Source organism: Procambarus clarkii, chromosome 17 (genome assembly GCF_040958095.1).
Source record: "Procambarus clarkii isolate CNS0578487 chromosome 17, FALCON_Pclarkii_2.0, whole genome shotgun sequence".
NCBI lineage: Eukaryota > Metazoa > Arthropoda > Malacostraca > Decapoda > Cambaridae > Procambarus > Procambarus clarkii.
Window position 1 is genome coordinate 25,607,726 of NC_091166.1, and position 23,711 is coordinate 25,631,436.

Below are 23,711 nucleotides of genomic sequence, written 5' to 3' on the forward strand. Positions count from 1 at the left end.
TTAAGAAGGAGGTCGGACCTGCAGTGAGGAGGCACGGAGATGACGCGCTAAACGGTGGGACGACGAGAGGCTCTGGTAGGACACGACGACGTGTAGTGTGGGGGCGTTCCCGACACGAGGACCAGGAGCTACATCTCGACTCTCATCGGAGGATAGGGTGAAGTAGGTGTTTCTAGTTCCTTCCCCATTCCCCTTTAGTTAGCTATATTATTCGGCTATATTATCTAGCCTGAGGATTTTATATGTCGAGAGCAAGTCTCACCCATGTCACTGTAATGCACCAGTGTGCTAGACAGTACTATCAAGAGTACTTGTAATATTCATGTTGATTATTGGTGTGTACAGGCACCAGGAACCAGTGATAAATTTACTGTGTTGTGTATATCTTTCTATAGATTTTGATATGAACATATAGTGGTGAATTATATATAATATTATGCCAGTATTTGGAGGTTAGGCTAGGTGCTCAGAAACTATTTATTTTCCATGTATTGATGATTGATTTACATACCATATATATGTCTATGTTCATTCAGTGAATAATCATTTGTGAGTATAGTGAATTATTGCGTTATCGCCCACGAGAGAAAGTATTGAAAACTCCAGTGTTAATAGTTCTTAATACATTGCTGAGTGAAGAACAATGTAAAGCCATTACAGTGAATCATTATAGCATTGATTGTAGAAAAGACTGTTTGAGCCTGAGTACAGTGTAACTGAGTAATACGGTTTATTTGTGCCAATATCGAATGTGTGCGAGTTTCTAGTAATATTGGAGAATTTAAAGAAACAGCGCACGTGAATCTAGAAAACAAGCAAAGTTCGCGCGGAGAGGCCATTGCGATCAGCTGTTCTTGACACTTGATGAGGAAGGGAGATGTTGCCATCTTATGATCACATAATATCCGTGGGAATTACCGGCCGCGTCAGGATCAGTTGATTTATGGATTATTGTTTGGCCTTTATGACATCTTTCATACATTTTAAGTAAAATACAAAACTATCTTTGTGTTTATATCATCCCCTCCATTGATCTTGTGGCTATATTATACTGGTAAACATAGAGTGATAACAATAAGTACCTGCCTGATTCCTGATCTTTGAGTGTGACCTTGCAAAAGGCTACCACTGAATACACCAGTCCACTGATGGTGTTACTGGCCACCTAAAACACCAGTTGGCGATCTTGTGGATAACCGTAGAGCCCTATTGTTGGGGAGGGCACACGACAGTCGATGTGAACGAATCGTGTTCTCACTCTTTCTTAATAAGAGGCCGTTAAGATTGACTGGGAGACTCTCCTGGCGTGCAGTGGCGCCGTGAGGATCGAGTGAAGACCCGCAGGGCTACGGTGAGTTACCTTGAGCATAACTATTGCTCACCCCAGACTAGAGAGAAGAGAGGTGAAACCCCAACAATATATATATATATATATATATATATATATATATATATATATATATATATATATATATATATATATATATATATATACATATATATATATATATATATATATATATATAAATATATATATATATATATATATATATATATATATATATATATATATATGTATATATATGTATATATATATATATATATATATATATATATATATATATATATATATATATATATATATATACATATATATATATATATATATATATATATATATATATACATATATATACATATATATATATATATATATATATATATATATATATATATATATATATATATATATATATATATATATATAAATATATATATATGCAAACAAGCCTGAATGGTCCCCAGGACTATATACAACTGAAAACTCACACCCCAGAAGTATGGGTTCGAGTCACTTCTGGGGTGTGAGTTTTCAGTTATATATATATATATATATATATATATATATGTATTATATATATATATATATATATATATATATATATATATATATATATATATATATAATACATATATATATATATATACATATATATATATATATATATATATATATATATATATATATATATATATATATATATATATATATAATACATATATATATATATATATATATATATATATATATATATATATATATATATATATATTTATATATATATATATATATATATATATATATATATATATATATATATATATATATATGTATATATATATATATATATATATATATATATTAGTATATTTTGGTAGCAGTCTTTCCTGTAAACATATATTATTAAATATGACCGAAAAAGTAAGATTAATAATTCTAACACGAATTTTCTCAATATTTCTTATGTTTATTTTCACTGTTGATGGTAACTGAAAAATCAATTCTCCAAAATTCATTTTTATTTCTAGTCTGACGCGACACTTGAACGCGTTTCGTAATAACTTATTACATTTTCAAAGACTTTTAGTTTACACACACACAACTATAACCTGCAAACATTAAACAGAGTTCTTACTTATGCTATGATTTAAACAGCTTTCATTTTACTTTATACCCGCATTTTGGGTGAGGTGATATGTTACAACAGGTTTGGATGAGGTGAACAAAACTTTCAACACAGGATAGAACACGAAACAATGGGTATTGAAGGTAAGAATGGAAGTAACTGCAGAGGGCCTATTGGCCCATATTTCTTGATGCTTCTATATTGGAGCGGAGTCTTGAAGTGGGTAGGTTATAGTTGTGCATTAATTGGCTGTTGATTTCTGGTGTTGACTTCTTGATGTGTAGTGCCTCGCAGATGTCAAGCCGCCTGCTATCGCTGTATCTATTGACGATTTCTGTGTTGTTTGCTAAGATTTCTCTGGTGATGGTCTGGTTGTGGGAAGAGATTATATGTTCCTTAATGGAGCCCTGTTGCTTATGCATCGTTAATCGCCTGGAAAGAGATGTTATTATCTTGCCTATATACTGAGTTCTTTGAGGCTTACAGTCCTCAAGTGGGCATTTGAAGGCATAGACGACGTTGGTCTCTTTTAAAGCGTTATGTTTTGTGTCTGGAGAGTTTCTCATGAGTAGGCTGGCCGTTTTTTCGGTTTTATAGTAAATCGTCAGTTGTATCTTCTGATTTTTGTCTGTAGGAATAACGTTTCTATTAACAATATCTTTCTGGACACTTTCCTCCGTTTTGTGAGCTGTGGAAAAGTAGTTCCTGAAAAATTGTCTAATAGGGGGTATAGGTGTTGTGTTAGTTGTCTCTTCAGAGGTTGCATGGCATTTCACCTTCCTTCTTATGATGTCATCAACGAAACCATTGGTGAAGCCGTTGTTGAATAGGACCTGCCTTACCCTACAGAGTTCTTCATTAACTTGCTTCCATCCTGAGCTATGGCTGAGAGCACGGTCGACATAAGCGTTAACAACACTCCTACAACACTTGTACCTGTCCGGGCAGTCACTGTTGGCATTGAAGCACATTACTATGTTTGTTTCCTTAGTGTAGACTGCAGTGTGGAAACCTCCGCTCCTTTCCATGACTGTTACATCTAGAAAGGGCAGCTTCCCATCCTTCTCCATCTCGTAAGTGAAACGCAACACAGAATTCTGCTCAAATGCCTCCTTCAGCTCCTGCAGGTGTCTGACTTCAGGTACCTGTGAAAAATGTCGTCAACATACCTGCAGTATATGGCCAGTTTCAAGTTCATGTTGACTAAGACCTTTTGCTCGATGGTACCCATGTAGAAGTTCGCAAACAGGACACCTAGGGGAGAACCCAATGAGACCCCCATCTACTTGCTTATTCATGTGCCCATCCGGGCTCAAGAAGGGTGCCTCCTTTTTACAAGCTTGGAGTAGTTTCCTTAAGATGTTCTCTTGTATGTCAAGAGGAGTACAGTTCCTCACGTACACACGTGAGGAACACAAATGCGTGTTCGCATTTGTGTTCCTCACGTGTGCCCCGAAGAATGAGGTGATTTGGTAAAATGCTATGCCCAAGATTACTATCCGAGTGCCGGCGGTGGGGTGGTTCAAATAGCCTCGGCTATCACCTCATTATGTCCGGTCGTGATGGTCAAGTGGATTAAGGCGTCTTGTACATACCAGTTGCGTTGCTCCTGGGAGTATGGGTTCGAGTCACTTCTGGGGTGTGAGCTTTCAGTTGCATATTGTCCTGGGGACCATTCAGGCTTGTTCGCATATATATATATATATATATATATATATATATATATATATATATATATATATATATATATATATATATATATATATATGACAATGTCAGACCACGAGGAAAATGAAACAGGAATTTCCTTAAGTACTTTCGTATATTAAATACATCTTCAGAAGGAAGATTCCTTCTGAAGATGTATTTAATATACGAAAGTACTTAAGGAAATTCCTGTTTCATTTTCTTCCGTGGTCTGACATTGTCACATTCTTAATCACGTGTTTATTTTCGTGATATACACACACACACACATATATATATATATATATATATATATATATATATATATATATATATATATATATATATATATATATATATATATATATATATATATATATATATATATATATATATATATATATATATATGTCGTACCTAGTAGCCTGAACGCACTTCTCAGCCAACTATGCAAGGCCCGATTTGCCTAATAAGCCAAGTTTTCCTGAATTAACATATTTTCTCTCATTTTTTTCTTATGAAATGATAAAGCTACCCATTTCATTATGTATGAGGTAATTTTTTTTTATTTGAGTTAAATTTAACGTAGATATATGACCGAACCTAACGAACCCTACCTAACCTAACCTAACCTATCTTTATAGGTTAGGTTAGGTTAGATAGCCGAAAAAGTTAGGTTAGGTTAGGTTAGGTTAGGTAGGTTAGGTAGTCGAAAAACAATTAATTCATGAAAATTTGGCTTATTAGGCAAATCGGGCCTTGCATAGTAGGCTGAGAAGTGCGTTCTGGCTACTAGGTACGATATATATATATATATATATATATATATATATATATATATATATATATATATATATATATATATATATATATATATATATATATATGTCGTACCTAGTAGCCAGAACTCACTTCTCAGCCTACTATTCAAGGCCCGATTTGCCTAATAGGCCAAGTTTTCATGAATTAACTGTTTTTCATCTACCTAACCTACCTAACCTAACCTAACCTAACTTTTTCGGCTACCTAACCTAACCTAACCTATAAAGATAGGTTAGGTTAGGTTAGGTAGGGTTGGTTAGGTTCGGTCATATATCTACGTTAATTTTAACTCCAATAAAAAAAAATTGACCTCATACATAATGAAATGGGTAGCTTTATCATTTCATAAGACAAAAATTTGAGAAAATATATTAATTCTGGAAAACTTGGCTTATTAGGCAAATCGGGCCCTGCATAGTAGGCTGAGAAGTGCGTTCTGGCTACTAGGTACGACATATATATATATATATATATATATATATATATATATATATATATATATGTCGTACCTAGTAGCCAGAACGCACTTCTCAGCCTACTATGCAAGGCCCAATTTGCCTAATAAGCCAAGTTTTCATGAATCAATTGTTTTTCGACTACCTAACCAACCTAACCAAACCTAACTTAACTTTTTCGGATACCTAACCTAACCTAACCTATAAAGATGGGTTAGGTTAGGTTAGGTTCGGTTATATATCTACGTTAATTTTAACTCCAATAAAAAATAAATTGACCTCATACATAATGAAATGGGTAGCTCTATCATTTCATAAGAAAAAAATTAGAGAAAATATATTAATTCAGGAAAACTTGGCTTATTAGACAAATCGGGCCTTGCATACACATACGGGCCTGTACACATTAGTATATAAATTTTGTGAGGGTACCACCTCTGGTGCCAATGTGGGGACCCATAGCCTCGGAGAAGAAAATAAAAAGTATTCAGAGGAGACGCGACACTTGAACGCGTTTCGTAATAACTTATTACATGTATGGGCTGTTTGACAATTTGGGCAGCAAGAGGAAGTGTCTGGATTCAAGAGGCCATGATTGTGCTTTTGAATCGTCCAGCTGACTGCGTTGCCAGATGCGGATGAGGAGTGTTGCCGCTGTCTGACAGTTCCACGTATATTATTTCACTATGTGGATCCAATTTAATTTTCTTCAGTAAACTTATCATCGATTTTAATACTGTGTTTGATTGAGCCTTCGTCTCTAGGGTTATCTGAGTAAACCATTTATATTGCTAAACATTGCACCTGACATTGAGTCCTTTGTTTATGACAATGAATAAGACCGCTGAGAAGTTTTGCTGGGACATAAATACAAACACCCAGCTGGTGACCTTGATTGAATGAGAAAGTAAAACGATAATGATTTTCCTGTGTATTTTCCCCAGTGTCACGGCAGGCAAGTTCAACCGAGAGTAACAGAGGTGAGGTTGGATTTCCCCACTCGCCAGGGGTGTAATTCAAGGCGCGCCCTTGGTAGACTGAGGGGGCCCCCCCAGGGTGAGCAGTGGCGCCCCGGTACAGGGGGGGGGGGGCGCGAAGACCTGCAGGAATAACCCTAACTACATAAGGAAGGAAAGGGGTGAACCGTGACAATACCAGCAGCACTAGCCCATTTATCTACTAACTCATTAGCAACCTTTTTTTGGATCTGAGTACGCTATGAATTTGGTCTAACAACCCCTGATTTTAAGGTTCTTAGTATTACAAATGGATTGAGCCAGGTCTTGCCAGTATCTGTCCCGCACCTCCTTCTCCACCTAACTGCATTTCCTAGCCACTTCCAACATTGTATTTTTCTCTTCATCCCTCATTCCATTTTGTAACCACTCTTTGTGGGCACTCCGTAGTATTCTATCCCATCCCTTAGCTTACTAATCATTGGAATATTTAAATTTCTTAGGTCATGCATCTTGCTTCCCCTGCCCCCGTTATTTTACCTCTGTACTAATTCTTCTTTGCTCTCGACCATGTCCCTGTAAAAGCTACCAATGCAGAGCGGCGTGCATTGTTGAAACCTCTATCCCAAATATCGAGTAAAATAATTTTTCTTATCTTTATTATTATTTAGTCTTTTCCTTTAAAATGGACTTGTTTTTCCCCAGTGGTAATTCAACGTTGAAGACAAAATGGTCACTAAGTAGTTCCCGAACAACCCGAGCCTCCCCCATAATCTCCTGAGAGTTTAAAATGCAGGCATAGTCAAGCCGTCCTCCCTGATGTGAGTTGGTTCATTGTTTCTCCAAGAGACAGGTATCTGGATGATCTTGTAGAAACTGTAACCACTTGACCCCCATTAGTATTACTACTACTTCTTGTCCCAAGGCTTGTGTGCCGAGCATTAAGGTCCCCAATAACCAGTGAAGGATTAGTATAAATGCAGTCAGGTAGATAGTGAGCGTCGAAGCAGTTCCTGGATACATACAAATTAACTACAATAAATTCACATTCCCTTAATGATAATTTAACATAGACACTCTCTATACCTTGCATTTTTGACGGCGGTTCTTCTAACTCTGCTGGTATGGTGTTCGTAACATAAATCGACGTTCCTCTTATGTTACTTGCGGCGAAAAGGTGAAACCCTTCATAGCCATTTAAGTTCAATGAGACTTTATTCCTATCCCCCCTGTCTCATGGAGAGCTACATCAATATAATTTCTCATCACATAACAATGAACATCTATAACCCTGTTTCTTAAACCATTAACATTCCATGAAAACATTGTTAGTCTAGGGTGATCCATTATTAAACAGTTCACTTTCATATCAACCCCAAAAAGTTCATTAAATGATAGCAATACTTTGTATAATATCTGATTCCTTCATTGTATGTTTAATTATAGAGCTCTTCCTCTCACTATGACTACCATCATTTACACACACTTCACTTTCCTTCATCTCATCACTCATTCTTTCACAATTTTCCTCAACCACTATTTCCTGACTTTCCTTCCCTGTTTGTGACTTTCACCTGAATGTTTAATTTTGTCTCATTGGACTCTATTTTCTGCCCAAGATTTTAGAGGAACTCACCAACTTTCCTTATTTCAGCCCACACCTCCTTGACTATATCATTATGGCCATCTTCCTGAGCCACAGTAACCGTTTCTCTCACCGTTACACTGTCAATGCCGGAGTCCTGAGTGGTGGTGTGGCTGCTTGTTGCTTGAGCCTGACGAAGTAAAGGTGACTTCTTTATCCACGCATTCGTCCGGTTCAGTGGCGCTGTTTGGTGTTGGCTTTTCTGCTGTTCTCCCGGTGTTTGGGAAAGAACTCTTGCCTGGTGTGTAACTTTCCCCGGCCGGGGAACATCCTAACTCGACCTCTTGCTACACACAGCCGAGCTGGCGTTGTGAACACCTCCACAGTTGCAGCATCTGGGAACTATTTTCTCACCCAGCTTAAGTCTGTTTCTACACACATTAGAGAGGTGAGACTTTCCACAGAAACGACATGTTGAAAGCTCTAAGATTTAAGTCCCCATCTGCAGCATTTCAGGCATATTATGAGCTGTTCCACATACTTTGTACTTTGTACAAAGCATACTTTGACACATGCATGTAGCCAGCCCTGGTGATGAACACTCTCTCGGGAACTTCTCCTCCCACTAGAGCCACAACCCGATTCCTAGCTTCATCTTTAATAAGGTGACGCTTGGCCCGCATAAATCGTTGGTCGTCGAGGATTAATTCGGGGACTAGTATATGAGGGAATATGTAGATAATCACTTTCGTCCATTTCTCGTTCTTCTCTGGTATTTTCATGACAATTCCACTATATCTTTGCTAAGTCAGAAACATATCTGCCTCCATAGAACCTACCGTTAAGTAAGGTCTGTTCACACCTTCCTTCTGCAGTGGCTCGAATTTGCGGTTCTCTCTTCCTAGGTTGACTGCCCACAGCAGCTTCTGGTGGTAAGCCAGTATGCATGAGGTAAGGAAGAGAAGTCACCAACTCCGCTTGCCGTCACCTTCTTCACAGTGTTCTGTCCTTTCATTGACACCGGTTTAATCAGTCTCTGGGGTTGTACTTCATTCTCTTGTCGTTTCCGGTAGGTACACTATCACTGTCAACACTACGCCTTACATCCTGTCTTCTCCGTTTCCTCTGTCACCTAGTCAACACTTCCTGAAAATTACTCTCCTCTACTGACTGGCTGCTCTCCGAGTCTGTGCCCATGTCAATATTGCAGTGGGGAATAGCCAGTTCCTGTGTTGTTCGATCCTCCATCTCAGTACGCAGCATGGCGCAAGATGGGTAGAATGCGATTGGTATTAGTCAGTCTCCTTGTATGTTGACTGAGCTAAACTCCAATACTGATAGAGAGGTGGTTCCTGAGGAACTAAGATGTAAGATTTTGGAACAGCTGCATGTTGGCCATAATGGCATAAATGCTTTGAAAGCAAAAGCTAGAAGCTGGGTTTGGTGGTCAAAAACGGACCAAAATATTGCTGAAGTAACTAAGAATTTACACATTTGCTTCAAGAAAAATCTGAAATCCCAAGCCCTAGTACTTTCCTGGCCAAGCACTGGGAAACCCCTGGTCGAGATTTCATATATATTATGCTGGACCTATGGATAATGAATATTACCTGGTGGTGGTGGATTCATACACAAAATTTCTAGATGTTCATGTATGTAATTCCACCACATCATCTGTAACTTGTGAACTGCTAAGAAAAACGTTTTGTAGTTTTAGATTGCCAGATTTGGTGGTGTCAGATAATGCTCTTTATTTTGTTTCTGGGGAAATGGAGGATTTTTTCCTGAAATAATTGTATTAAACATGTAACACATGCCCACTATAATTCTTCTTGAAATGGTCTGGCTGGGAGAGCAGTGAGATCCTTGAAAGAAGGATAAAAGCGGTTTACAGGAGGTATTAATAATACAAAGCTTTGTAGATTTTTGTATAATCAAAGAAAAACTGTTCGTTCTACTACTGGTAAATCTCCTTCAGAGTTACTGTTTAATAGGCACTTTAAAGTGCATATGGAAGCAGTAAAGACAGATCCTAATAAAGAGAAATTGGTAAGTAGCTTGGCCAATCAGTTGGCTCAGGGAGAGGATTGTTGTTTAACGAGGGGGATGCGGTATATGCAAGGAACTTTGGAATTGGGAAGCCTTGGGTGAAAGGGAAAATTAGGGAAGTCTTGGGCCACAGGAATTTCACAGTGCAAGTGCAGAGTTTCGGGGACATTAATTGGAAAATACATGCAGATCAACTCATGCCAAGGTTCACAGGGAATTTTCAAGACTCTTCAGGTGGGGGTGGGGCAACTAGTGATACACATCCTAATAATGAAGGGGTAGCAGCACCTGTAGGAGACAGGGAAGCAGATCAAGGGGCAACAGAGGGAATGGGGATACAGTTAACCCTATGGACTCTACAGTTAGCAATTCAGAAGAAGGTTCCCCAGAAGTAACAGGTCTGAAGCCCCAGTTGAGAAAATCAGGAAAAGTCATACGACCCCTTAAATAGACTTAACCTGTAGGGGTAGAGTTTAATTAAAAGAGGAGAAATGTTAGGATTGTGTATTTTGTAATATTAAGTACTATAGAGGCTAGGCATAGCATGTTTTGAGATGATACTCATTTGTTTATAAGCATTGTAAATAGTAAGTTATGTAACGTATACCTGTGACGTCATTGCTTGTTGTTATTACGATAAAACATGAAGGGAGCACGTTTATGTCACTTCCGGACTAAACGTAACATTTACCATTAGAAAGGTGAGAGTAATGCTGGCAAAACATGTGTCATTAAATGAAGAGGATGCGAAAAAAAATTAAAAATCAAGTCTATTATAAGCTAATTTAACCATAAAGTTACAGAAATATACATGCAACCAACCAATTTTATATTTTACATTTTTATTTCATGCCGACTAATTGATGCTTGTTACTATTAGCTCAGCGACCAGCCAGTGTTCCTTAACGTTATTGTTTACAAATATAGCCACTTGTAAATGTTGCTATTTGCTATCTACTTACCGGCAAATAGTTGCAACAACAGTTCCTTTACTGGTTCTTCTGTCTCACTGATGGGGTCGTCACTTGGCTGTGAGGTCGTGTCACTTGGCTGCGATGTAGTGTTTCTTGAGGACCCATTGACAGGAAGGAGGAGGAGATCAATTGCTGTTTTATCTGGAAAGAAAATTCTGTCTCACAACACATACTGAATAATATTAACAAAATTGTAAAATTTAAGTTTCCAAATTTATAAAGTCATATGTAATATTATTTTTTAAAAATACATGCAGATCAAAATGCATGTTATCAATGATTTACAGACTACCATATGAAAATTACCAATTATCTTTGTTAGCCAACAGTTTCCTGAATATCTCTTGGAACAATACCCTTACATTTCTATATGATTTTGCTCATTGCTAAAGATAAGACTTTAAAAAATAAGTTATATTAAGAAATAGTATTGGGTGCCCTGGCTGCTAATATGTGTAATATCATCATAAATTGTGATATGGAGCAGTAGTATTTACAATAAACTTCACCGTTTATTGATTGAATGAGCGATTTATTTGATTGTTTATTAGGGTTTTCAGGTGTGAATGATAAAATCTAAAGAAGGATTTAACAGCAAATAACCCCAATCACGGAAGCTGGACTTGCCTGCCCCAACTCTAATGTGTTGGACAGTGTGGTAAACAACGTAGATCCACGTGCGTCTGTGTATGGACAACTCGTCCTCAGACTAATTCCATTCCATCCAGCGGTCGATCCCAAAGACGCATTCATCAATTTTAACATGCTGTTCATTCAAAACTGAAACTTTCTCAATTATATATTATCATTGGTATATATTAGCACACTGTGCATATTTAGGCATTGGTTAGGTTAGGTTAGCTGTTTAGGTTCTGTAGGTGATTATTTGTATTTGTAGTACATAGGTGAAGCATTTACAGCGTTGTGGTTTTAACTAAAGTCGTCAGCGAAGCACTTGTTCATGAAGTGTTCGGACGTCAACAGTTGTGAGTCGTGTGTAACAGCTCGTCCTCTAAAAGCCGAAAGTCCATTCCATGCACCCACCAAATCTCCTGTTTATGAATGGAAAACTGTTTACTTACGACTCATAACTGATGGCGTACGAACTCTTCCTGAACAAGTGCTTCTCTGACGACTTTTGTTCGAACCACAACGCTGTAATGCTTCAACCACGTACTACAAATACAAATAATCGACAACAGAATCTAAACACCTAACCTAGCCTAACCAGTACCTAAATACGCACAATATTCTAATATATAATATTATTAATTAATATCTGAGAAAATCATGTTTTGAATTAACAGTGTTAAAATTGTTGAATGCATCTTTGGGGTCGACCTCTGGATGAAATGGAGTTGGTCTGAGGACGGGTTGTACGTAAACCTTTTTTTCATTCATAAACCAGGAGTTTGGTGGGTGCATAAAATGGTCCTTTGTTTTATGAGGACAGGCTGCAGCACAAGCTTTAGTCACAGGAGTCAGTGTAACGACTCCTGTGACTCAGTGCCATTGTTTACAACTCGAGTGACTCAGTGTGGCATGATTCATTATCAAGCAAGTTATTGCCTGGGAAAAAGTGACGTATCATTGGTGGAAGGACTTTGGTTAAGATCAACAATAGAGTTGTGTGATGCTCTAAATATTGTGATCACGTGTGGGTTTCCAATATCGGGGGTTGATATGTATGATACCCCTGCCTGGATGCAGTGAGTGACCATATGTGCGGTGACCATATCAATGCCCAGACGTACTCACCTAGTTGTATTCACCTAGTTGTGCTTGCAGGGGGTTGAGCTTTGGCTCTTTGGTCTCGCCTCTCAACCGTCAATATACTGGTGTACTGATTGCTGAGCCTACTGGGCTCTATCATGCCTATATTTGAAACTGTGTATGGAGTAAAACTCCACCACATCGCTTCCTAATGCATTCCATTTATTATGGAATTCCACATGTTTCTCCGTGCGTGTGTGTGCCAGCTTGAGGTCGGTAGAACTAAAAAGGTCTTGGCTGTGTGATAGACTGTGCTTCTCACTGTGCATCGTTTGAGTTTCTTTGCTGTGAAGAATATGGAGTAACACCAGTGTACTAATTCATCGTGAGTGTCAGCTTGATGGTAGTAGCTCTTCAACTTGTCTGTGTTCTCACAGACCACAGACATATGGTATAGGTTCTCACCTATATCTTCGCTGTGGATGAAATACGTTATGGACTTACGTCCTGAACGACGTGCAAGACTCAATAACATCTACATCACCACCTGATAAGCCTCAGGCAGCAGTTGCCTGAGGCAAACCATCATCGTCGTGCTATATATATGTGTGTTCATGGAGGAGTTGGGTGGGGGGGGGGGGGTTATTTGCCCCGCTCCTGTGCCAGTTAAATTACGGGCTCACCATAGCCCGTGCTACTTGGAACTTGTTCCGAGTAGCTGAATCTATAACAACAGGAGTTGGGGGGCTGTCACTCTACACCTGCTTCATGCAATACACTCCCTCACCACCCCAGCGCCATACTCCCTCACCACCCCAGTGCCACACTCCATCACCCCCCAGTGCCACACTCCCTCACCACCCCAGTGCCACACTCCCTCACCACCCGAGTGGCACACTCCCTCAGTACCCCAGTGCCAAATTCCCTCACGACTCCAGTGCCACACTCCCTCACCACCCCAGTGCCCCACTCCCTCACCGCCCCAGTGCCACACTCCCTCACTGCCCCAGTGCCACACTGCCTCACTGCCCCAGTGCCACTCCCTCACTACCCCAGTGCCACACTCTCTCACCGCCCCAGTGCCACACTCCCTCACCGCCTCAGTGCCACTCCCTCACCACCCCAGTGCCACACTCCCTCACCACCCCAGTGCCACACTCCCTCACCGCCCCAGTGCCCCACTCCCTCACCGCCCCTGTGCCACACTCCCTCACTGCCCCAGTGCCACTCCCTCGCCGCCCCAGTGCCACACTCCCTCACTACCCCAGTGCCACACTCCCTCACCACCCCAGTGCAACACTCTCTCACCGCCCCAGTGTCACTCCGTCACCGCCCCAGTGCCACACTCCTTCACAGCCCCAGTGCCACACTCCTTCACCGCCCCAGTGCCAAACTCCCTCACCGCCCCAGTGACACACTCCCTCACTGCCCCAGTGCCACTCCTTCACCGCTAATGCAACACACTGCTCTCTCTAGTGCCTCTCAATTCCTTTTTATTAGCAATAAACATATAGAAAGATGTTTGTTTTTTAGCTAACACAATTTTCTGCAATTTATATTTATGTACAGTGTCATACATATGAACACAGGTAAACATGCAATATAAGTGATAATAAAGTCAAAGGACATCAAATTATAATTGTGAAATTTATAAAATATATAAAATATATAAAATAACAATTATATATATATATATATATATATATATATATATATATATATATATATATATATATATATATATATATATATATATATATATATATTGTGATGGTAACGCGTTGGTGTTCGGCTGTTCAAAAGCTAGGGGTATGGCCTCGTCACATATAGAAAAAAAAATAGAAATTCTGGAACTTCGTCTGTAGTAAGGTAAGGAGAAGACACACAAAACACAAGTAAACTTTAACAATGAAATTTTAATTACGTTAAAGAAAGCAAAACATGAATAAAATGGACATACAAATTCGTATAATAAAATCAATCAAAGTAATAAGAATAATCAAATGACAAAATGAAAAGTTACGTTAAGACAAGTGAACAAATAACAAGTGTATGGCAAACAAAGTAAATAGGTGCCGGAATATTGGCTTTAAGCTGCCACCTCTCTTAGTACACGTAAGCCTGGGGCTTAGTCTACCAACGAGACGTGTTAACTTGTCGAAAGCACGGGATATTCTGAAGACTGAGGTCATGGCGGCCCCAGACATCAAGTAGTATGGTGGGTAGAGTGCAGTTGCAGCTGGACCCGCAGCCAATCAGTGAGGAGCAGGCGACAAGACAGGTAGTTTGGCAGTTTGAGGTGGAGCAGATGTTCCTGGCTGCATACGTTGTGCGCTCTGGCAAACCTTGCTGGTGTTGTCGTTGTTGGATTTTTCTTCCATACTTGTTTTATATAGATGTTTATATCGACGTCTTTTGGAGGGAAGAGCAGGCTCAATCTCTTGAAGGAGATTATCGTCACAACTCTCCCCTGAAGCCTGCGGTTCTGGAAGAAGTACGTCGTTATGTGGTGGAATAATAGATGGAGTCGCTTCTACTTCATAAACTCTGGAGAGATCATCGGCTAAGATGTTGTCGGAATCTTGGTATAGTGTGTCTCCAAGTTGAATTTCTGCAGTTATCAAGCCCATAGTAGAAGACGTTGAGGTGAGAAGTGGGCGTGCTGCAGGAGGTGTAGGGTGGTGTGGTCCGTGTTGATGGTAGACCAAGCACTTTTCAGGTGTGGAGTGAAATGCTGGAGCTTCAGGATGATGAAGAGTAGCTCCTTGCCAATTGTTCCGTAGTTCCTTGTAGCAGTAGTCGCTGACAGGTGTATTCTCCTCGCCTCGTTGCTGCATCACGACACCACCAACGTCGGTACCACTGGCGTCGACATGGAGGATGAAGGGCTGATCTGACGAGGTGAGAGTGGAATTAGAATATGGCAAAGGAGCTCTATTATTTTCCTGAAACTATTTGGGAAGATCATTAAGGATTTCGGAATTAGAAATCGCCGACTCCTTGTCAGTGCTTTCGGGAGGAGAAGCTGGGAAGGTCTCACTGTGGATGTAGGGTTCTGTGAAGGTAGAACAGTTAATCAGGACAGTGGGAGGAGTACCATTATATTGCTTCAGGAGGTTGACGTGGCACAGCTGGGTCTTCCGCCGCCTATCTGGAGTCTCTATAACGTAGTTGTTGTTGCTTCTGCACTCTTTGACGCGGTAGGGTCCTGAAAACCTGTTTTGTAAAGGTGAACCTGGGATAAGGAAGTATGCTAGAATGAAGTCTCCTGGCTTAAATTTTCGTACTTTGCTGGTCTGGTCGTAATGAGTCTTCATCCTCTCCTGGGCTTTCAATAGATTATCATGGGCAAAACGGTGGACTCTCTCTAGAATGTGTTGAAGGTTTTGAAGAAACTGGGGCACATTCTGATGCTCACTGAAGGTGGCATCTTGGAGAGAGTCTTTGAAAGCCTTAAGGGGAGTACGGCACTTACGGCCGTAGAGCATCTCATAAGGAGATACTCCTAGGGACTCATTGGGGAGACTTCTGTAAATACACATTATAAGGTCGATTTGCTTATCCCAATCCTTAGAGGTTTCACTACAAAACTTTTTCAAGAGTGCTTTGATAGTCTGATGACTACGTTCAAGAGAACCCTGTGAAGCAGGTTGATAGGGGCTGGACAATACCTGTTTGATGTTGAACTCCTCCAGTGTCCTTTTGAAGAGATCACTGGTGAAGTTGGTACCACAGTCGCTCTGAATCTCCCTGGGAAATCCGTATTGAGTGAAGATCTTCAATAGATGTTTTACAACCGTAGCAGCCGTGATGTTCTTCACTGGAACTGCTATGAGAAATCTGGTGGTAGGACACAGGATGGTTAAGATATAGGCGTTACCTGAACTGGTCCGAGGTAAAGGACCAACACAGTCTATTATGAGTCTGTGGAAAGGTTCCGCAGGCACCTGTATGGGAATCAGTGGCGCTCTGGGAATGGAGATGTTCGGTTTGCCTGCCATCTGACATGTATGACACTGTTTTACGTACTGTTTGACGCTATTTACCATACCTGGCCAGTAGTAGTCTTGACGAATTCCATGGTAAGTCTTGTTGAAGCCGTAGTGGGAGAGTGCTCCGTGGGCCAGGTGTAGAATAGTGGGCTGCAGGCTGGTAGGAATCACAAGTTGTTCGATGTTGGCCCAATCGTCCTCCTTCAGTTTACTGGGTCTATATCTGCGGTAGAGCAAGTCGTTCTCTAGGAAGAACCCAGGAATACTGTCGGGTTGAGTCTCAGCCTGGAAAAACAATGGTGTTAAAGTAAGATCTTCCCTCTGCAACTTACGGAACTCCAACTTGGTCAGATTCGGGGGTAGTTTCTGAGGGTCTTGAGGGACAGCGGTAGCAGTAGAGTCAGCTGGCTGTGGACGTGCGGCTTGTGCACGGGTGGTCACAAGAACCGGAGGAGAAACTTCATCACTCTCTTGAACCTCTGCTGGAACATACGCTAGAATAGGGTTTATTGGCACAGAGTTACACACCTGGGGTTTGTCCATGACGATCAGGTTGGTCGGTTGCAGGTCTTCTGCCAAGTCGTTGCCTAGGAGAAGTTGCACTCCAGGCATGGGAAAAGGCTTTTCCCTGACGGCGACTTGGACTTCTCCGTTCACGTAGGGACAATCCAGGTGGACTCTGGCGAGAGGGTATGGAGTGGTAGCAGTGAGGTCAGTGATGAAGACAGTTTCTCCGGTGTAGACGATGTTGGGCACAGCCGACTTCAAGATGATCGATTGAAGAGCCGCTGTGTCCCTCAAGATCTTCAATTTGAAACGTCCCTCCGGATTTGAACCGTTGGCAGAGACAGTTCCAGTATACAGGTGGTTACTGAAAAGAGAAAGATCATTAACATTAACACCAACATTCATCACAGGCTTACCGGACTAAGGAGGAGTTGGTTTGGGTTTCTGTGGGTCAGTGGTTCCCGTGTATTGAGACTTACCACACTTGTCTATGGTATGTCCATAGAGTCTACAATACTTGCAGTACAATTGCGAGCCAGCTTGATCGGTGCTCACTTTCTCGTAACTGTACCACGACTTCTTACTGGAGGATGGTTCGGGTGTCAGCCGGTGGATGAGGCTGTAAGTGTCAGCCGACTTAGCACACTTCAGGTAGTCGGTTTCTTCTTTATCTGCTAAGTAGAGACGGACAGGAGGCGGCACACGTCTCAAGAATTCTTCAACTAGCATCAGGTTGACGAGTTCTGTAAAAGTAGAGACATGTGCTGCTTCCAGCCATTTCATGAAATACCTCCGTTTTGTGTTAGCAAACTCGAGGAAGGTAGTGGTACTTGCCTTCAGGTGGTCACGGAATTTCCTTCTATAACTTTCTGTGGAGAGGAGGTAGGCTTCCAACACTGCTTGTTTCAGAGTCTGGTAGTCATTCTCAGACGCCAAAGTACTGAGTGTGACTGCAGCTCTACCTGTAAGATGGGCTCTGAGAAGTGTGGCCCATTGGTCGACAGGCCAACTGAGTTGATTAGCAAGGGTTTCAAAGGTGGTGAAAAACACATCAACTTCTGCTTCTACAAAGTATGGCATTAACTTACTTGCATGCGATATATTAAAACTGACGGGAAGATTGGCAGTAGCTTGCTGGCGTTGAGCGAGGTGTGAAGTTTTCAACGTGTATTCTCGTTGACGACACTCTAGAGCCAGAGTCGCTTGTTGCTTGTCATGTTCGCGTTGCATCTCCAACTCGCGTTGTTTGGTTTCAAGCTGTACTCGTTCCCGCTCACGGAGTAGTGCAACCTCACGTTCTTGTTCTTCCCTCCTCAAGGCAGCTTCACGTTCTTTGAGGGCGATTTTACGTTCTTGTTCTTCCCTTCGTATGGCAGCTGCTTCTCTTTGTTGTTCGAGGGCTTCCCTTTGCATGGCAGCTGCTTCCCTTTGCTGCTCACGTTCAATCTTGGCCAGTTCTAGTTTGAGTTTCATCGTTGCCAAGTCAGTTTTATCTGCAATATAGTAAGTTTCATGAGTTTCAGAGTCGATCTTACCTTGCTCTAAATAGTGATCCAGCAACAGGTTGTGTATGTCATTTTTGTTGGCTTGGTAGGGAACTTCTAGTTGATACTCATGTGCAAGAGTTTGTAATTCAGTCCTCTTGGCACGACTTAAAGTCCCTATTTCACCTGCTGGATTTGCACGGAATACTTGGAGATGAAACATGGTGAGATTAGCAAATAAATGTATAACGAATATTCAGTTATAGTGAATGTCAGAAACAGGACAACGTGGCAACTGGTACCTATCCTGTGGAATCTTTAACAATTAAAGTTAAGTACAAGATGTTAAATGATTAATTTAAATCAAAGGCGCAGGAAATCTTGTACCCGGTACCAACGTAAGAGGATAAGGGCAAGAAAATCCTACTAACAAATGAAACAGAGTTTCGAAAACAAATGAAACAGTTAATTGCCTCAAAAGTAAAATTGGTAGTCCAAGGATGTAGGCATACCATGCCGAGTCTCTATAGGACATAAAGCAAGTTTTTCCTACTAAATTTAATATGATACTTACAGAATTAGCGAACTTTTGTGCTCTGAAAAAGTAAGCTAATTCCCTACCGTTGTATGTATCATCATCTCTGACTGACGTGTAGGGGTGCGAGGTGTCAACTGGTGACGAGAACTGCTGCTGAGGTCCCAATTCAGCAACTAAAGTTCGAGCTAGAGGAACTATGGCCCTCTTTGTCCTCCTACAGTCAGATTGCAGAAGATTAGGTGCACTTGACCCGGGGCAGACCACAGTACCAGGGTACCAATATGATGATCTGTCAAAAATGAGAAATATCCAAGGGACAAAGATGGTAAACATGAGTAATAACACGGAGGGAGAGATGACCAATTAAGAGTATGACTGCGGCCTACAGTTACCACGAAACCCAAAGTTGTCTCACCTTCACCATATGTTACTCTCGTAATGCACAATACACCGCACCATATAAAAAATGAAATTGAATATGAAAAATAGTAAAAGCTACGTTAACAAAGTTAAATACGCTTACCATTAATTACCACTTGGCACCAGTACCTGAGTGAAGCTCCTAGGACAGGCCCCCATATCATATGTGACGGTAACACGTTGGTGTTCGGCTGTTCAAAAGCTAGGGGTATTGCCTCGTCACATATAGAAAAAAAAATAGAAATTCTGGAACTTCGTCTGTGGTAAGGTAAGGAGAAGACACACAAAGCACAAGTAAATTTTAACAATGAAATTTTAATTACGTTAAAGAAAGCAAAACATGAATAAAATGGACATACAAATTCGTATAATAAAATCAATCAAAGTAATAAGAATAATCAAATGACAAAATGAAAAGTTACGTTAAGACAAGTGAACAAATAACAAGTGTATGGCAAACAAAGTAAATAGGTGCCGGAATATTGGCTTTAAGCTGCCACCTCTCTTAGTACACGTAAGCCTGGGGCTTAGTCTACCAACGAGACGTGTTAACTTGTCGAAAGCACGGGATATTCTGAAGACTGAGGTCGTGGCGGCCCCAGACATCAAGTAGTATGGTGGGTAGAGTGCAGTTGCAGCTGGACCTGCAGCCAATCAGCGAGGAGCAGGCGACAAGACAGGTAGTTTGGCGGTTTGAGGTGGAGCAGGTGTTCCTGGCTGCATACGTTTTGCGCTCTGGCAAACCTTGCTGGTGTTGTCGTTGTTGGATTTTTCTTCCATACTTGTTTTATATAGATGTTTATATCGACGTCTTTTGGAGGGAAGAGCAGGCTCAATCTCTTGAAGGAGATTATCGTCACAATATATATATATATATATATATATATATATATATATATATATATATATATATATATATATATATATATATATATATATAATATATATATATATATATATATATATATATATTATATATATATATATATATATATATATATATATATATATATATATATATATATATATATATATATATATATATATGTCGTACCTAGTAGCCAGAACGCACTTCTCAGCCTACTACGCAAGGCCCAATTTGCCTAATAAGCCAACTTTTCATGAATTAACTGTTTTTCGACTACCTAACCTACCTAACCTAACTTTTTCGGCTACCTAACCTAACCTAACCTATAAAGATAGGCTAGGTTAGGTTAGGTAGGGTTAGTTAGGTTTGGTCATATAACTACGTTAATTTTAACTCCAAAAAAAAAAAAAATTGACTTCATACATAATGAAATGGGTCTCTTTATCATTTCATAAGAAAAAAATTAGAGAAAATATATTGATTCAGGAAAACTTGGCTTATTAGGCAAATCGGGCCTTGCATAGTAGGCTGAGAAGTGCGTTCTGGCTATTAGGTACGACATATATATATATATATATATATATGAATGAGGTGTGAGTTTTCATTCGCATATAGTCCTGGGGACCATTCAGGCTTGTTCGCATATATATATATATATATATATATATATATATATATATATATATATATATATATATATATATATATATGTCGTACCTAATAGCCAGAACTCACTTCTTGGCCTATTATGCAGGGCCCTCATCGCAGTAGGCCAAGTTTGCAGGGCTCTTGAATATTAAGACTAGTAGACGATGATGTCTATCTATTTAGCCTATTAAGCATGATATATATATATATATATATATATATATATATATATATATATATATATATATATATATATATATGATATATATATATATATATATATGATATATATATAATATCATATATATATATAATATATATATATATATATTATATATTATATGTCGTACCTAGTAGCCAGAGCTCACTTTTCAGTCTACTATACAAGGCCCGATTTACATAATAAGTCACGTTTTCATGTCTAGTAGCCAGAACGCACTTCTCAGCCTACTAACGAAGGTTGCATTGTAGTGGGGACATATTAGGGCATACATCTGTTTCAGAAAAGTTGTTCAATATCAACCCATTTTTTTTTTAACTAGTTGTATAGTAAAAAGGAAGACAAAAAATACAAAACTTTTATTATTCAACTAATTTTATACTAACTATTTTATAATTGGTCCGAAATATAGTTCCTCAAGGTGACATCATCATCAAGATAGTAATATCATGCTGAGGTATACCAGTAAGACTGCCCAGAGACTCGGCATTGTGGTTGATGGCCGTCACTGCCATGCTGAACTCAACCATTGAACGACTTACAGATCTGTCTTTGGGGACGCTATTCCAAACTCGGTTGTGTAGAGACTCATTTGGCTTTCCCTTCAGACACTTTTTCATGTTTTCCTCCGAGATAAGATCATCGTAGAACTTGAAGTAGATCTTTTGGATTTCAAATTCGTCCTCATTCGATTGTGGGATATTCATGGTCTTGTGTGTTCGTTGGATCTTTTTATTTGCAAGATCGTGTTGGTAAAAACACCAAGAATTTTTGCCTTCAGGACAGAAATGGTGTAATGGATTTTCATCTGTGGACGTTTCATGGAACAGTCCGGATAGGCAGGCCTTCCTCATTTTTCTCCAGTCTGTGTTGATGTTGTCCCTGATGGCTCGTTTGAAGTGAACCATCAACTTCCCAAAGGTCTCGTAACTTAGCTTTCCATTACCTTCGGCCTCCCCTTTTGACTCCAAATGGATGATCTGTGTAACAAGTCTCTCGACTAAGTAATTTTTACACTCAGTCTTTTCCACCTTAACGTCTCCATATGGTCCAGCACCATAGTTCATTCCACAAACTTTATTGTAGGTAGAGGAGGAGTTACTGTTATCCACCAAAGTTGTATACCTGAGTTTGATGTTTTGTGATCGACCCCACATCAACAATGCAGCATCCTCTTCCATATTTTTTGGCCTGCTGTAATAGTTTTTATCACAATGTGGTAGATGTTTATCCATCTCATCATCAAACTGAGCCTCGTTTATTTCCGAATTCCGTTTCCTACGTTTGAGCATTTGGCACTGAATGCAGGTTTTTTTACAGAACACATTGAAGTCCACAACCATGCCTGTTAACATTTCCACTAGGAAAGCAGTGCTAATTTGTGAATAAGGGCTCCTAGATCCGCTAAAGGACACATCAATGTTAAGGAAGCCATCAATGGGGTCTATATTTAACTGTTTTTTATATTGGTCAAATATTATACGGCGAGTGTTTTCTTGCACTTCTTGCCATCTCATATTAATTACATTTCTTGTATGATTTTCACACCTTCTATACACCAGTGGTGACACAAATTCCATTCCATTTATGGCACACATACTCTTGTAGAACATGTATCCTTGGCCATTTAGCATGTTGAAGTACACTAATGTCTTCAGAATCTCGTAATTTCCCATCAACTCTCGTAAAACTGTATGATTACATATGCTACAGCTTTCCATCACTTGCACATCATGGTCATCAACCCTGACTATATGACGTAGTGTATTATGCGAGCAATAATGGCATAATTTTACATAATTATTATCTAAGTACTTTTCAAGTTCCTTGTCTGTCACCATTAGCACTGTCTCACGTGCTGTTACTTCTTCACTGTTTTCTTCTGTATCCTGTCTAAATAATTTCAATCGTTTTGTGGCACTGCTCTCGGTATCTTTACGTCTTTTCAAACCACTGGAAGTACCTACAACATCATCATGTTCGTGATTTTCAGTCAATGTTTGTGTAACTGTAAGTTTACAATGACTACAGTTTTTTGTTACTGTACATTTATCATGTTGATCAGATATCTTGACTGTATGATATAGTTTATCATGTAAACAATCACACACATAATTAGAATCAAGGTACTTCTCAAGCTTCCTATCTGTTATTAGCACTGTCTCTTGTGATTTGATTTTATAATTAATTTCTTGCCACTCACTGTAATCTGGGTCTTGTCTCAGCTCTTGAGCTGAAGCAGATTTCTGTTGTTGATAAATATGGCGAGCATATGCCGCTTGCGCTTGTTTTAATTTTTTCTTCGACTTGCGTGGCATTGTGCAAT